This window comes from Notechis scutatus, chromosome 1 (assembly GCF_049901735.1).
Source record: "Notechis scutatus isolate UNSWTSFEM ecotype Mainland chromosome 1, rNotScu1.2, whole genome shotgun sequence".
In the NCBI taxonomy this organism is placed as follows: domain Eukaryota; kingdom Metazoa; phylum Chordata; class Lepidosauria; order Squamata; family Elapidae; genus Notechis; species Notechis scutatus.
In genome coordinates this window covers 43987707-44002000 of record NC_142009.1, presented here as the reverse complement: position 1 = coordinate 44002000, position 14294 = coordinate 43987707, and the positions used below count along the sequence as shown (strand labels likewise).

The 14294-nt window shown below is 38.3% G+C and overlaps 1 protein-coding gene across 1 annotated transcript in view; it reads left to right on the top strand.

The window, feature by feature from the left end:
* Positions 1-14294, top strand: part of TTC7A (tetratricopeptide repeat domain 7A) — a 173261-nt gene that overhangs the window by 40542 nt on the left and 118425 nt on the right. The window lies entirely within an intron of this gene.

The following is a 14294-nucleotide window of genomic DNA, read 5'->3' as shown; positions in this document are numbered from 1 at the left end:
CACATGATTGAATTCAGGCACATGGCAGCTGGCTCACCTTTATGATGATTGCAGTCTTGCCATTATGGGATCATGATATGTGACCTTCCCAGCCAGCATCCAACAAGCTAAGTCAGTTCAGGGAACCAGATTCTGTTAAAGTCCATGGTAAAAAAAGGTTATACAATTTCATGCAATCACATGATGACTCACTTTAAGACTGCACTGACTTGCAATGAAAATTCCAATCCCAATTGTGGCTATAAGTTGAGGACTACCTTGACTATAAGTAGTCCTTGACTTACAATCATTTATTTAACGACTGTTTAAAGTTATGACGGTGCTGAAAAAAGTGGCTTATAACTGCTCCCCACACTTACGATTGTTGCAATGTCCCCATGATCATATAATCAAAATTTGGATGCTTGGCAAATGGCATACATTTCCAATAGCGTCTGCATGCTGGGGTCACGTGGTCCCCATTTCTATGACCTTTCCAGGGGCCTTCTGCCAAAAAAATGTTTGGGTGATGCACCAGCCAGATTTTATTCGTCACTAAGGCATTGAAACATGTATAAACCTGATGTTATGCATTTGTTGATTTAGATAAAATAGAAGGTAAGTGAACAGAATTAAATTAAGGAATCTTTTGCATGAATCTGGTGGTGAAAGTTGGTCATTGAATGCGAAAATAGCAATATAAGATGGAAGTAAATAGGGCTTCTAATATAATAAGCTAATTGTTCAATACTGAGCATGGAATGATGTCCCCTAGATAGCAAAACCAGAAGTGATAAGATCAAGAATGCTGTACTTGGTCACAATGAGAGCTAGATAGAATGGATAAGGATTAAATACCAAAACAAATATATGAAAGAAGAATGAATACTACAAGAGGAAAGGAGAAATAGAAAATTATTGGATGGTATTTATGATTGGATTTATGATCCAATTATGATGGGAGGGAAGCAATATAAAGAACAAAAGGCATCATGGAGAGAAGGATGGTTGATAAGGATAGAAAGATACTGAGAGTTACAGTGATTCATATTGCTACAAACTAGATTTATCTATTTTTTCTTATCTCATGTTTTAATTTATTTGGTTTATTTTTTTCTATAATTTCTTGTCTCCTTTTGCACTTTGGATAACATTGCTTACTGCAAAAGATAATAGTTTGAGGCATGTATATAAGTCAAATGCAAATGTGTGGTTAAATCATATCTGTCTTTTAAAAGATACCACTAAATATGCTTTTCTGATCTCCAGCATACTTAGAAAAACTGTATTCCATATTAGGGCCTACAGGGCAGGTGTATAACTATTATATTTTGTGTTCTACTGGAATCTCTAGATAGAAATACAAGTCAGAAAGCTAGAAAGAGAAGAACTTAAAAACTAAACTAATAAAAAAACTTAAGAACTTCAATGTGATCTTTATTTTTATTAAAAAAAGAAAAGGCACAACGAAGGGAACAAAATGAGAAAAGAAAGTGGCCTTGTTACAAGTGGATTTTACCAAGTGTAGAGAAATATGACATTGCTTCCCTTACTTTCTACCATTCTGTTCAACAAGCACAGCTTAGAGGCAGAGCTAAGCACTTGTTCTTGACACTCAAATTAACCATGACTTTCAGTTTTTCACTTGATACAGGCTAGCTTGGAAAATGATGAGCAATCCATTACTGGAAATATTTAAAAAGAAGTAGACATCATCTATCAAAGATGATATCCAACATTGCTGAATTGACCACTGAAGTTGATTACATGATCACCAAGATTTACCCTACCTATATATCTAAATAAATGTATTGTTCTATGATATAATATCCCTGTATTTTTCAATAGATGCTGTATTAAAAGTCAAAGAGATAGAGACTGTTATATCCTTCTTCTAGGCCCAGCTTCAGCTAGCCAGTTGGTTAGAGCAGGGGTGGCCAACCTTTTGGACCTCAGAGACCAACAAACTCATAATTTTAAATCCCAGGGACCACTAAATGGTTCTGTGGGCATGGCCTAATTTGTGGGTGTGGCTTGGTGGTCATGTGACTGGCTGGGCATGGCTTTTATGTAAATATTATAAATATTTATATAAATATTGATTTTTTTTATTAAAAAAGAGCCACTTTTACCCAAAATCAGGCAAAGGCAGGCAGATTGAGTTGCTCACAGAATCACAGATTCATTCAGAAATCTATCTATCTGCCATTGGCTAGCTCAGTCTGTCACATAAAATTTGCTTGCAAGCAAACTCACAAAATTAACTCACAACTCACCATGTATGTAAATATTGAATTTTTTATTTTTTTAAAAAGAGCAACTTTTACCCAAAATCAGGCAAAGCAGGCAGGCAGATTGAGTTGCTCACAGAATCATTCAGTGTTCTATCTATCTGCCATTGGCTAGCTCAGTCTCTCAACTTTGCTTGCCATGAGTCTGCACTGAATAATAGAACCTTCAGTCCTAAGGGAGGTTCGGCTGTGCTTAAAAGCAGAGCCAAAGATCTAAAGACTACCTAGAAAGAAAGAAATCCAACCATTTCCTGCTTCCTAGCTAATTACAGCAGAACATCTGAAGTTGGAAAAACGAAAAATAGCAATTTAGTAGGCAAGTTTGCTGGGTAAGGAGTGAGTGGGTGGGGAGGGTTCCCGTGGGCCATGTGGGCAGCACAGCTTGTGTTTCTGCGCAGCCTGGATTAATTGCTTTGGGAGGGTGCTCTGGGGGTGAGATTTCTCTGCGGCCCACCAAAATTTTCTCATGGCCCACCACTGGCCCACTGGTTGGCGATGGCTGGGCTAGAGTACAGATATACTTCTTTTCTTAACTGCCTTATTTAGTAACCATTCACAGTTAGGACAGTGATGAAAAAATAACTTTACAACCAATCCTCACACCTACAACCTCCACAGGTCTTTTAAGCAAAGGAAAACTGAAGTAAAATCATAAGCACAGTCATGACTTCACTTAGTGACCACTTGCTTAACGACTGAGTTGCTGCTTCCAATTGTAGTATTTCTTACTAGCATCTTTCAAATGCACTAAGCTACAACCCTGATCATCCCAGCCATCATGATCATTGATGTATGAGGTATATGTCTACAAGGAACCCTAAAGCTATTTGTTAAATCTCTTTATATTTTAGGGTATTAGTCATATTAGTATTAGCCAGAAAGTCAGTATCAGCACGATCCAGATATTCATTTTATTTGAATGAGAAATCAGTCAGATGTTTTGAGTCACATTATGCAAACATATTTGAGAAATATAAATGAAATAATGAGGCAAATCAATAACAAGGTTCAAATTTGTTTTCTTTATGAATTCATCGGTGAGCCTTTGAAAAGTAAAGTCACTTTTGGTGAGAACAATAATAGTGACACAGGAAAACTTTAAAATAACCCTTTTAAGATTATCTACTCATAGATGCTATTCCTGTTCTTATTAGAATAATAATAATAGCAATAATAAGAATAACGATAAGCTGTATTTTTAATAGTAGTTGTTGGTCATGTCCATAATACCTTAAGCAGAAAGAATGTGGCGATCCATACTTTATCAGCATAATACATTGTTCTCAGCTGTGTCAACGATCCAGGTATTTTTTATTTATTTATTTTTATTTTTTATTTAATTTGATTTCTCAACTGCTTACAAGATAATAGGTATAAGAATAAACTTAGTTATGTATACATGAAATGGATACCTATAAGAAAAATAAAGGAAACAATAGGACAGGGACGGTAGACACGTTGGTGCGCTTATGCACGCCCCCTACAGACCTCTTAGGAAAGGGGTGAGGTCAATAGTAGACAGTCTTAGGTTAAAGTTTTGGGGGTTTGGGGAAGAAACCACAGAGTCAGGTAGAATGTTCCAGACATTGATTATTCTGTTGTTGTTGTTGTTGTTGTCTGGAAGTTGAGTCACGGCAACTGGACTTCTCTTTCTTTTTGCTTTGAAACTTTTCACTGCTTATCCAGGTAGCTCCATTCTCTGAAGCAGTGAAACCAAAAAGAAAAAGAAGTCCAGTTGCTGTGACTCAACTTCTAGTGTTCTCAGTTGTACGAAGTGTCAAGGGTATTCTCTTCTTCTTTGCTATCAAAGGAGATCAGCTTGAAAAGGAAGGAAATACCATGCCCAGTTAGATTGAGTAGGGCACTGGTCTTCTGTCAGGGACACTCGTCTTTACATATCCTGTCTGTCTTCCTCTGCCTAATTCAGGAAGAAACTGGCTAGGTTATTACATAACCTGGAGATAGCCAAAGTGGAGAAGTAGATAACATTTCATTTCCAACAAAACCGGAACCAGTAGTTATTGTTGTAGGGTTTGTTTTTTTCCTGATTTCTCCTTTTTTAACAAAAATAAAAAAATATCCCATGGTTCTGTGTGAGAAGATAGGGTGCTAGCAAGAAGGAAAAAGGGGAGGAAAGAAGAAAGAAAGGCAGGTCAGCAGAACTAACTGGCATCTTTCAGGGGAGGAAGGGCCCAAATAGCTTGCAACTTTGGGGATGATTGACAAGCAGCAAAATCTCAGGAAGGGTAAAGCTTGTTGAGAGGTGTGAAATTGAGGAGGCAGAGCAGACGTGAATACTTCTAACTTGGTCCACTGTTCTCTAAAAACATCCACCCCACCAATTTGGTAATATTTTAATTCTGTCTCATTCTAATTCCCTTCATGATTTCTGGATGTTAATTTTGGACATTGCAGCACATATCTGGTGCTGTTCCATTTGAGATAAAAATGAGTAAAAGTTGATATGATAGATGCTTATAAAATGATGCACGGTATGAGCAAACAGCTTTCCTTCTTTCTAATCGCATTACAATCCAGGGTCATCAGAACAGCTGAATGGTTGGAGATTCACAAACAAAAGGTGAAAAAAAAAATCTCATATAGCATAAACTACATAGATGTAGTGATAACACCAGTTTGTCTTTAAAATGGGACGGGATAAATTCATAGAGGATTGTGAGTCAGATCCAAAACATGTGGTGATTCCTTCCAACTAAGTTCTTTATTGTTTCACATCTGCAGACAAAATCTTGCCAAACTGAGGACTCTGCTATCTACAAAATACGCTGTGAACTATTAGGGAAGGGCTGTCTTCACTCTCTTTCTCTCACACATAATATCTGGGCTAAGTTGCCTTTTACTCCTCTGGAGTGCACCCACTTCCTTACTGCATTCCATCACAGGGCTAAAGCTATTGGTAGCAACATGATGGCATAATTATTACCTTCAGGGGACTGGTTCTATATTCTAATATCAATATGGGAGTTATAGTGGGTTTACTCACCTGTTCTACTTGAGACCTTTGAAGGAGCATCTAGCTGGTCACTGTGGGGAAGGTGCTGAATAAGATGGACTTGTCTTGTGTTATATTGATGTTTAGTATTATCCACTCTAATTGATAACATAGGATCAGTACGTTCTGCTGCTTCTCTGTAAATGTCTCTTAATAAGACAGCAAAAGAGACAGCCTCATTTAACTGACTCCTGAAATATTTTCTGGGCAACATGAAGAGGAGGATTTGCAAATAGATGCTTTGCTCTTGCCGATATCTTGTTTACTTGGAGGCTTTGCGTGGGTGAGAGAATCAAACAGTTTTTCGCTGATGTTTGCCATGCTATTACAATTTTGGCAAAGACTATTCCACAGAAAAAGTACCATGAGGTTTCTCTGTAATCCATTGCCTCTGTTTATTTCACTTTCAACTCCTGGCCTTGTTAAAAAAATATAGTGTCATACAAAATTGAGGAGCTCCACTGAAATTTAATATAGTTTGACAGAGCACGTTGGTATTCAAAGACTGCAATAGAATTTTTGCAAAAACAGGTTTAAAAACTAACAAATGTATTATGACATATGCTTTCATGGATAGAGTACACTGTAGCAGATTCATGATGTCTGTTCCTCAGCTGCTGTAGAAGTGTGCATGTACGCACACCCACATTCACTGGAAATGAAAGGTATATATAACAAGGAAGTTTGGTATAATGGTTAAAGCACTAGGTTGGAAACTAGGAGGCTCTGAGTTCTGGTCCCGTCTTAGGCAAAAAGCTTAAGCCCTAGGAAGGAGGCAAGGGCAAATCACTTCTGAAAATGCCATGCCAAGAAAATGCAGGGATTTCTCCAGGCAATCACCAGAAGCCAAGACTGACTGGAAATCAGAAAGGTTAAAAAAAAGTAAAGATAAAGGTTTCCCCTGCTAGTTGTACCTGACTCTAGGGGTGGTGCTTCATAACCAAAGAGTCAGTGTTGTTTGAAGAGGCTCTCATGGTCATGTGATCAGCTGAGTAAACAAGGAAGGCACATGGAACACTGTTATCTTCCCATCGAAAAGCTACCTTTGTATCTATTTGCATTTACGTGCTTTGGAAATGTCAGGTTGGCAGGAGCTGGGATAAGTAATGGAAGCTCACTCCATCAGGCAGTACTTGATCTCAAATTGCCATCCTTCTGGTCAACAAGCTCAGGAAATATAATATGTGATTCTGCATATATTGTTGACTTCAAGCTCCTATTCTAGAAAGTGAGGTGAGTGGGATGCTGAGTGTTGTAATTTCCACACCTGTTACATTAGATTTGGTAATTAAATAAATTTGACCTGAATTTTGTTACCCATACTTAGACCTAGACCAGTATTCCCCAACCTTTTGGGCACCAGGGACTGGTTCTGTGAAGAGAGGTTTTTCCACAGACCAGAGGGAACATGGTTTCATATGCTGCTTGCATCCCATGGATGGGGCTTCCCTTGTTTGCGCGGCCCAGTTGCTGGCATGCTAAGACTGATACCAGTCCATGGACCTTGGGATGGGCACCCCTGACCTAGACTATTTACAGCTTTAGGGCTGGAACAGGGAAAGTTGGATTGACACACGCCTATTCAAATCCAGGTCTGACCATATAGGCAGTTCTCAACTTACGACCAGAATCAAGCCCAAAATTTATGCTGCTGAGCAAGACAGTTGTGAAGTGAATTTTGCTCCATTTTACAACTTTTCTTGCCACAGTTGTCAGGCGAATCACTGGAGTTATTAAGTTGGTAATATGGTTGTTAAATGTATCTGGTTTCCATCTGCTTGTAAGAAGAAAACAAAAGGTGAATACCACCTCTGGTGATGACATGACCCAAGAATCTTGCAGCCACCAGGAATATGAATCAGTTGCCAAGCACCTGGATTTTAATCACGTGACTGTGGGGATGCTGCAACAGTTGTAAGTGTGAAAAACACTCATAAGCCACTTTTATCAGTGCTGTTGTGATTTCTAACGGTGACTAAATGGGCTGTTGTAAGTCAAGTACTACCTGTGTTGTACACCCAAGTTCATTTCTTGCCATAGTTAACATAGACAGGAAGCATCAGCTACTTATGCAGTATTATCATCATCATCAAGAACAACAATGATACCGATGTCTATGGCAGAAATGAAATTGCTCAGAAAGGTGATCATAGTGCATAACAAACTATTTATCTTGATGTTTACAGTCTTGCGAGAGTCTTCTACACCATTAAAGAGGTGTGTGTGTGTGTGTGTAATAATTCCAATGCTGCAGCAGCAAGAGTTGGTTTTGATTTGGGATGCTCCTTCTGTTACTCCCCTTACAAAAGCTTACTGTGGTTGCTAAGTAACCCAGTTTTAAAAAAAAGGAGATATATTTGTCTTTGCATTGCAGTCAGGAGCCCTGAAGGATGCAAAGATTTTAGAAAGCTCCTGAAATAGCACAATCAGGGAAAGAAGTTAAAATTGTAACCAAACCTTAAATCAACAGACGTACAAAGGTCAGTTAACCAGAAGATGTGGCCCAATATTTTTGCAAGAAGAGCAGGGACATCTATAATAGGGAGGGAGATTATTCTTTAAAGCTGCACAGCACATGGACATTTCCAAAGTTGCCTGAAAAAAATCAGCAAAATCATTGTGATCCAGCTGAAGCCATTGCTGCAGTGCCTGGATTGTAGCCTGTGAGTTGCACAATGAATATGGAATATCAGGGCTGCTTTACACTGGAATTTTGCAGGGGGATGTGTGGTTGTTTAACAAAGAGCATTAAAATTAATTCACTAGTCATTTTGTTTGTTCCCATCAGCTAGAAATAGTGGCAAATCTGTACCAAAACCATGTTGACATTAAGGTGTAAAAAGCGAAGAAACCAAAATATGAGATTGTAATGAGGTGTGTTTAATCAATGTACATATATTCCTGTCTTTCTTAACCTAAATCTTCTGAATTTCTTAGATTATACCTCCCAGATTTCCTAGTTAAGAACATTTTGAGGATGCCTCTAGAGGCGGAATGTTACAATAGTAGTTCCTATTAACAATGACCTCCTGATGTCCTTAGAATGAAAAGCTATATGTCTCTGAATACTAGTTTTTGAAGCTGAAATGGCTCTTGCCCACATGACCTACTTATTTCTTAATAGAACCATCATGTTAGCTACTATGGAATACTGGCTGACATAGATTTTTTTATCAGATCCAGCAGACTTCTTCTTTTAAAAAAAGACAACAACCATCAACACCCTTGTTACAAGTAAGGTCACTTTTCTCTTTTCAACTGCTGTGGAGGAAGGAATTTCAGGTGTGATGTGACAAATTAAAAGCAAGCATTACAGTCCAAAATTGAGAGGAATGTTTGATTTTACAAAGGAATTGATAAAATCTCTCCCTGCATTATTCAAAGGGATCCTAATATGGAAGCCGTATCTAGATTTTTTTAAAAAAACTTGTAGTGTATTGAGACTCTGGTTGTTTAAAGTTTAATCACTAATAAGTCTAATTATTACTATCTTGCAGTGAACTTTGCAAACAATGTACTTTCCACCCACAGTCTGACGGAGGAATACAAACATTTTAATTATCTGATTATGTAGACCCCACACAAGAGTGTACTCTATTGTTATTCTAATATACAGCTCATACTGTATATGTCTTTCACTCATTCAAGTATCAGACAAGATCATATGCACCTACAGTATATTACGCACATGTACGTATACTGATAAGCTCAGTTGGAATTCAGTATCATAGAAGCCAATTAAAAATGGCTTCATCAAGTTGATTTAAATATAGAGAAAAAAAATTGTGTTTAAAAAACATTTCCTTTATTCCCGAAGTTCAGGCAGTGCACGTCATGGCTTATATAGCTAGAAATAGGTTTCCTCTCACATAATAGAGGAAGAAGAAGGATAAAGAATTCTAAAACTGCAGACTTCCATCACTAAAAGAAAAAAAGATCTTAAGAATGAAGCGAGCTTTCAAAACTCCAATGAAGGTTGAACAAATGGAATATTTAGAAAACTTAGAAGGGAAGGGAGTTAGGATATAATGTGAATTAAATAACTGAGGAAGTGGAAAAGGAAAGAAACAATTAGTTCAGAATAGTATCATTCAACCTACCTTTTTTTCTGGCACATCCTCTATTAGGATAGGCACATTTTGCCAATCTCCTCACTTCACAGAATCTTTTCCTATTTATAAAGCAGAGTATGAGCATTTCCTGGCAATCTCCTTATTCTGCAGTGTGTTTTTGATGATGCCTTCATTTTATTCTCAGCCCATGATTGTAACAGGTTTAACTTGATCTTAGTTTTAAAGCAACGTTTTTCCCATGACCAGTTGCAATTTAAGGGAAAGAGCAATCTGCTGAGCTTCCCTGCCCATGTTGCTGGGTGGCAGCATTATCGGGTATATCAGAGGGAGCAAGATGAATTATGTGTCAGTTGGTTATCTGGGAGTACCTTGAACCCTACACTTTCTTCCTTTCTGGAGGGAGAGCAAACGGGGCATGCACTGGGTGCTTGGTACCTGCAGGGTGAAAGAGATGCACAGCAAAGGGTTTCAAAACAAGCTGGTAGATGATGGACTGGAGAGTTGGCCAGTAAAGACTGATTTACCAGGCATCTCCCATCCACTGTATGCATCCTCTGAGTATGAGATAGCTAATCCATGTGGTGGAAAAGAATGATACTGTGAAGCAGCTTGATCTGTTTCACAGGGCAGTTCTCACCCATTCTTCAGCTGCAAACCCAGTTCCCGAGATGCGGTGTGGCTTTACCATCTTTAGCATCTCCACATGGGGAATCAGCTTTCTAGGAAAGTAGAGGTTTTGAAAATGGCTATACTGTGGGCTCAACCACTTGTTAAAACCATTCACGATGATGTTATCTATTATTCAGTTGAATCTGACTGTTGCTGATTCTATGGGCCAGGACTTTCCACATCTTCTGATCTTGCAGTACTACTTTGACTTTTTCTGTACTCTGGCTGGTGTCCGCTTCGATGGTGTACAGCCACCGTCACGGCCTGGTTCCCTTTTACTGCTAACTCTTCCAAACATAATTGCTTTCTCCAGTGAATTCCCCTGCATGACATGGCCAAGTTTTGTGATTTTGTCTTCTAGTGACACGTCTGATGTTATGTGCTCCAGTACTTGCTTGTTAGTCATCTTTGCTATCCAAGGAATATACAGCACCAGCCTTCTCCAGCACCAGAGCTCAAATGAGTCAATTTTATTTCTATCTTGCTTTTTGTGAACCTTAAAAAAGCGAGGTGGGAAAACTATTATAATGCATGGTAATATCAGGATTGATAGATGGTTTCCTATTGCTGGGACTGTTAAGAAAGTGGGAAGATAGCAACGCTTACGGGTTTAACTAGTAGCTTTACTTATCATATTCTAAGAAGGCATATTCTAAATTAGGACATCACCATCTGGCAGCAAATCAGAACAGGATTTATAGACACTCAAAGCAGACTGTTGAGAGTACATTAAACCAACCAAGGGGATGGACACACAAGACTAACTCCAGTGTACAAAGGGAAACCCATGCATTCCTGTAGTTTGTCCTGGATATGTTTGTATCTGTAAATGTACCATTTATAGATATATTCTTTAATATTCTTGCGAGCCAATTAAAAAAGTTAAAATCTTTTAACTTTTAGCAATCTTTTGATATAATATAGATATAATAACATTTTGGTTTATGCAGTAGATACACTATAGGGATTTAGTCAAAATTCCAGGTAAATCTCAGGACTCATTTGAGAATCATTAAGTATGTTAAGTAAATTAAATGACTGGATATTTAAATGCAGTTATTGGTCTGTTTATCTGCTGATGCCAACTTTCCAGATTCTTACTAGCTCTAGGACACAAATAAGGGGCTGCTCTCCTTCTTGGGGATATGAATTGTGAATGTCTGAACTTGAAACTTGGAAAGCAGCCTAGGCAGGCCGATGGCATTCATAACTGGATAATATGAAACCATGATCTGATTTCAACCCATTCAAGACTAAGAAGTACCACATGGTACATAATTTATTCATTCCTCTTCTGTATAGAGACAATACAATATTGCCTAGACCCTTTTAGAGGAGGAAAAATATCTTAAGGACCACTGTGAAGAATATTCTACAGATCTGATGAACAAAATCACCAAGAGCTACTCTGAGCTGGACTTCAACTGGATAGGTCCTACTGAGTTGGCCACAGTAGTCTTGCTTGATTACTTGTAAAGAGTTTGTGAGTTTTGGGAAACTCCTCAGAATTAGGGTCATCATCTGGAGGTAGCACTTGGGTTTGCATGGTGGTAAACTCTTCCCTCATGTGAAAGTGGAGGTGGTTTACCTTGCCTTGTTAGAAGCAGCACAATACCTCAAGAAGGAATTGCTTTACCCAGCAGCACTAGATATGTTTTGATCAGTTTCCAACCTCTCTTTTTCAATGAGGATTCAGTCCTGAATACAATGTCAAAGCAGCAGTAATTGTACTTAACCTTTGCTAGGACCAGGGTAGATATGGTGTGATTCCTCTGGTTGTACTTGATAATTTAGCAGCTTTTAATGTCATTGGTCATACTATCCTTTTGACCAAACTCTGGGAGTTAGGGGATGCTAGTTCTCTTCCATCAGGATTGATTTTAGGTGATGTTGGGGAGGAGACCTTAAGCCCAAGGGCCCTTGCTTTGTGGGTTTCTATTTAATATGTACGATATGTAAGGTTGGTAGACAGCACTTATTCAAGTATCATCAATATGCAGATGATACACAACTGTATATCAAGACCAGGTTGAAGAGGTGAAATTGTCACGGCCCTGTCCCTGTGCCTGGAGGCTCTTTGGGTCTGGATGGGAGGAACAGACTTGGGCTCAACTCTACCAAGACTAACCAGAAAGAATCCTGCTGTCAGTGAGGGTTCTCCTGGATTTTCAGTAATTGCTTGAAGAGCAACTGGAAGTGTTGCCGGGATGACATTTGCACAAATACATTCAGTCTGCCAGTTATGCTCTTCTTTGGATTCGGAGACCTTTCTCATAGCTTAGCCATTTTTTAAATTATTGCAATATACTGTACTGTTCTTGAAGACCAGTTAGAAGCTGTATGTCATCCAAAACACAGTAATATGAATAGTTTTGGACATACCTTAGTTTACACATGCAATACTTCTACTTCATGAGTTACAATGGTTACCATTTCATTCCAAGTGTAGTTCAAGGTACTAGTATTCATCTGTAAAGCAGTGTATGGCTGGGGTTCTGATTAGCTATGGGACTGCCTTTCTCCAGTGGTTTATGGCCAGTCAGTAAGATCAAGCAGGATTACTGTGGACCAGAACCTAACTATTTTGTAGAATCCAATATATATGTGTGTGTGTGTGTGTGTGTGTGTGTATGTATGTATGTATATATGTATATGTATATGTATATGTATATGTATATGTATATGTATATATATAAGTGCCCCTGTTCTTTGGAATAGCAGCCCTCCTTTAATCCATACAGCCCTTACCCTAATGACTTTTAGCTTCTCTGGCAGGAGCTGGGAAAAAGTGATTTATAAACTCCATGGAGATTGCTTTTTAAATGCTAATTTTGTTCCTTGACATGGTCCCGTATATCTATTTCATTCATTGTTGTATTTCTGTTTTTAATCTTTATTTTCTTGTTTAGTCTTACAATTGCTTTGGTGATTGAGTGGTTAACAAAAAATAAACATCATTATAATAGCAGTAATTTTGCTTGTTTAGAATCAATAGTGTTTGTTATGACATACTGATAAATGTTTATGACATTTACTGGTACATAGTGCAAAATTTTTGATATTCTCTGATATACAGTATAAATCTCCAAGAGTCTGCTTTTTTTTTGAACTGGGAAAGATAGGACACCATTTTGTATGTGGTCCTTTGTGCCAAGTAATCTTTTGCCATAAAGTTCACAGTGACATCTTTCTTGAGCTTCACTGTCAAGAGTTTTAAAGATTGTCCGGTCCCTTTACTTGCTGCTTTTCACTTATGACTTCATCCTCTCATCTCTAGTATTGAGAAATCAATACTAAAAATTCATGGCTATAAATGAAAGAGGACTTCTTACTTTAGAAAAAAATATATTTGGCAGACTGTTGTTGCATCCAATAAGAGAGGAACTGGTCTGAATGTTAAGGTCTTGGGATTTAAGAGCCGACCAGCAGTGAAGCTGGTGGTATATAAGCTGATGAAATAAGGATGAATCAGCATAGTATGGGTATTTCCCTGTAAGACTAGGGATGGGTTCTACCCTTTTAAGAGGTTTTTATATAAAGCAGCCATTAGAGGGCATGTTCTCTCTCCTTGTGTCCGGTATTCATTGCAGAAGTCTTGGTGTAAAAGTTAAGAAGAAGAAAAATTGCTTGTAAAGTGTTTTGCCTGCTACGTATATGTCTGTATATAACTGTTGTATATAAACCACTGTTCACTGCTAAATGTCTAAGTCTCTGTGTGCTGTGTTTTGCTCCTGGGTTGTCTCATAATAGCAGTCATGCTGCAAAGGCTTTGACACTGAATATTGTACCTAGCTTGAAAAGCGAACTGTGTGGGTGTGTTAATATTGTACATTGTGTGGATATTGTACATTACTTGGAGAATGTGTAAGTAGACCACTGGGGTATCCTCAGGATATGATCAAACAAGCATATATGGCAGTGCTGCGATGGTGCAATTAAACCTGAACTGTTTCTTATCTTCTCATCACAATTCACATAAAAAGAAACCCCAGGTGGAGCTTTGATTCCATCATCACAGCCACCATCTTGACTTATTAACCATATGCTGTGGGCACCGCTATAGGTCACATTTCTCTTTCTTGAGTGTTTAGCAGTGTCTGGAGGGTCCAGGACAGTGTTTCTCAACCTTGGCAACTTCAAAATGTGTGGACTTTAACTCCCAGAATTCCCCAGGCAGCATGTTAGATGAGGAATTCTGGGAATTGAAATCCACACATCTTACACTGAGAGCATATGCACCAAGACAAATTCCTTGTGTGTCTAATCACA